The sequence below is a fragment of the Amblyomma maculatum genome, chromosome 5 (genome assembly GCF_055883805.1).
Source record: "Amblyomma maculatum isolate TAMU_Amacu chromosome 5, ASM5588380v1, whole genome shotgun sequence".
Lineage (NCBI taxonomy): Eukaryota > Metazoa > Arthropoda > Arachnida > Ixodida > Ixodidae > Amblyomma > Amblyomma maculatum.
In genome coordinates, this window is record NC_139348.1 from 29,714,718 (window position 1) to 29,718,522 (window position 3,805).

Sequence of the window (3,805 nt, forward strand, 5' to 3'; positions counted from 1 at the left end):
TATATTTTCTGGGCAGTCCTGTGGGATACTGGATTTTTCTCGTAGTTCCCTATCTGTTTGCAGGCCTACCATTTAGAGCATAGTTCTGCCCGTGGTCGTTCGACCTAATCTTTTCAGCTGGCAAACTGACAGCCTCCGCTGTTTCGTCCCAGCTATTGTGCACTCCCATAGAAAGGAGCTTCTCTGTGGATGTAGTAATTGGTAAGCTCAGGGCCCTCTTTATGCACCGTCGAATGAGAGAGTCTTAATCTCTTCTCCTCTGACCTGATGTTTAAGAACGGCGTGGCATAGCTCACGCCACTTATTACGTAAGCTTGGGTTAGTTCAAGCAAGCTTCTTTCCTTCAGGCCTAGTCCTTTCAACGCGATCCTTGTAAATATGCCGATGGCTTGCATGGCGAATCCCTCTAGCTTTTTCATTGTTTTATCATTATATCCATTCTCCTGAATCAATAGTCCTAAGATTCTGATTTGATCTACCTTTCGATTTGGTTCACCTACTTTAATGTCAAATTCCCAGCTGCGCTTGCATTGGAGTGACTTTGGGTTATAGATGAATAGTTCCGATTTGCGCGGCGAGCATGATAGAACCCCACTGGCAGCGTAGTCTAGGACAGTTTCAGCCGCCGCCTGCAGGCGCTCCTCAATGCTCGCATCACTACCCTGGTTAATCCAGAGATTAATGCCATCCGCATAAATACTGAAATTTAGCCCCTTTATGTACCTCAGAGCTTCTGGGAGGCCCCTCATCGCCACGTTGAAAAGAAACAGGGAGAGAACCGAGCCCTGCGGCGTCCCCCTGCTCCCTAACTTCACTGTGGAGGACAATGTCTTGAGCAGTTCTTATTGACAAAAAGTCATTGATGTACTCGTATGTTCGTGAACCTACTCCGATTTCTTGGAGACCATGGAGGATCGCTTCGTGTTTAACTTTATCAAAAGCCTTTGACAAGTCCAGTCCGAGAATCAATTTGGCGTCTCTAGAACGCGAGTCGATTATGTTGTATTTGAGTCGGAGCATCACGTCCTGCGTGCTCAAACCTGGTCGGAAGCCGACCATCTCGTGCAGCCACAGGTCGTTTTTCTCCTTAAAGAGCCAGTGTCTAGGGAAGGACCTTTTAGGCGAAAGAGCCCAGTGTTTCGATCAGGTACTGGAGATAGTCTGTGCAAAATGCTACAGTGACACGTGCGCCGCAAAGCAACGAAAATACAAATCAAAGCTCTCTCAGGCTCTCCTTCGGGAAGCTAGCTTCCCCATTTCCTGCGCTGGCCCGTCGAACCACAGTAATGACGTACTTCCTGCGAACGACGTCCATTGGTCCGTCTCGCTGTCTGAGGGTGAAGGATGGGTGTCTACCGCTCGCTGCGCGCTTTTCCCTCGCCACGGCCCGACTGAATCCAGAGGCGCGCGCTCCCTCGCCCGTTTTCTTTTTTTTTTTTTTCGCGCAGGCGGAGTGCCACGCCCCACCTCCCGCCAAACGCGGAGGAGGAAGGGGAATTTGTCTTGTGGAGGCTAGACGACCGGGTAGGAGAGTGAAAAACCTTTGCGAGGGAACGGAAGGAGAGAAACACGACAGAATCGGGTGATTGGGGTGGCTGTAACTGCGTTGTTAGCTATTCTTTTTAAAAACATTTTGCGGCCTTGCGTTCTGGGGGCGAAGTCTCACAGTCGCCGGGGAAGAAAACATTTTCGACCGGAGGGTGGACAGTGGGCCTTTAAAGCGAGTCAGTCGTGTCTGGACTACATGCTCCATCAATTTCCTCATTCATGAGGTTAGAGAAATAGGTCTTAGATTTTCTAGTTTTGGGGGTTAGCCCGGCTTTGGGATTAGAATTACGTTTGCCGACTTCCACTGCCGAGGCAGGTGACCTTTAGGGATTCTAGACTGTGACGTCATAGCCATCGCTCGGCTGTTGAATCCGAAACATGTGAGAAACGAAATTCGATTATAAATTATTCAGCAGCCGTAGGTGAATGTGACGTGGTGATCCGTGTACAGTAATGTCCTAGGCATAATTACAAAGGATGAAACACGAACCCGAAAATAAGGTGTCTATAGTCCTTTAATAGGCCACAACTCAACTTCCAGCCACTGGAGATTCGAACCCACTCGGATAAGCTTCGCTGTATATGGCCATCGGCGCAACCTGAAATCGCACGTGTTGTACTGTCAAGATCTCTGTGATGACGGTTAAGCAGCCACTTGCGCTGTGCGTCGTCTTTATCAACCTCGTGCAGAATGAAGTCAGTCACAAAGCAAAACCACACAATTATGCACATGCAAGCCAATTTGTACGCGTGGCCGCATCTGCTCCAGCAGCCGTGTCGCTGCGCATACGCTAACGATATGCGCCTTGCGTATCGCTTACGATAAGGTATAGTGTTCTAGTTACCGGGAGCCCTCCCACCGCTAGTGCGCATGCGCTGATTTGTCCCGACACGCGGCAACATGCTTTGAGGAGACTATGCTTAAGGCGGGGGTCTCACTCCGGCAGCGCGAATGTGCCATTTTCGGCAATGTTTGCGTGAGCATTCTGCGCGTTGTTCTTTTTCGAACATCACAACGTAGGCATCATTCGAAAGCTTAATATACGCTCTGTCAAATGATGTGCGCTGCTTTAGTGTGCCAACGTTATCAACTGCACAAGAGGTGGTATTGCAGATGACAAATTCGCTAGCGTCGTTGATATACCGTACTTCGGATTAATTTGCTGAAGAAACTGCTGCACTTAGAACAGTTTCCTTCGGCCTACACATAGAATGGGTATTTACATGAGGGGACATGGTGCGTAATCAGTTTTAATTTAATCAGTATTTGATCGGCAGCCTTTTCAAAATGGTAAAGTTTGGCTATTTTGGGCACGAATATCTTCGCTTTATCAACGTGCACAGCAGTAAAATGATTACCACTTCGGGCGCACATTATAATAGTTGAGTGTACGAAGTTTCATCGAAATTTATTCGCTAGTTCGTTTTTAATTACCTTTCCAACTTGAAGATTTCCGTAATACTGCCTCACATCGCATAGCTTGACCAGAAAAACCGCTCATTCTACAGCCTAGGAATCACGCATGGCGAAACTAGAATAGTAGTTATTTGTCAAAATGATCGCAAATTGCGCTTTATACAATTAGCACGATTATACTGAGCCTTCAAATATCAATTTTTCCTACACGACATTCAATCTAGAAGGCCGTCATACTCAACAATGTGAGCTTTGTTTGAGTTGGCTTTTTTTTAATATTGTATTACTGTAAAATAAAGTTAAAATAAGAAGCACGAACCATGGTGATAATTAGTATTTGCACCTGTATTCGGTCATTAAAGGTTTTTTACTGCTAGCGCCATCTAGGTAAAAGCAGCAAAAGTGTGAGTTCATTCAATTGCCAGGAGAGGCGCGCGTGACTACACTCCTTCAAAGTATTGAAGCTAGTCAAGAAACCTAGAAGTCAGCTTCTCTGCAGTGCAAAAAACCCCTACACCATGGCGGCCAAACCTGTTTTGGGGGCAGAAATCAGGTGCAGTGCAGGAGACGTCTATTGTGGCAATAATGGCCACGTCCATTTCCTGCACCCCTCTTCTTGTCGCAATTATGGGATTAAGAACCCCTCCGTTTGTGAGTGCCATTCATAACACCTCCCCTGCACCTACCTCCTCCAGCCTCTCAATAGTTAAGGAATTCTGCTCAACAAGTTTGCCCATGACATCAGGCTGGACATAGAAGTATTCTGCGCTGCACCCAACTTCTGCCCTCAAAACAGGTTTGGCTGCCATGGTGAAGGGGTTTTGCTCTGCTGACTTCTAG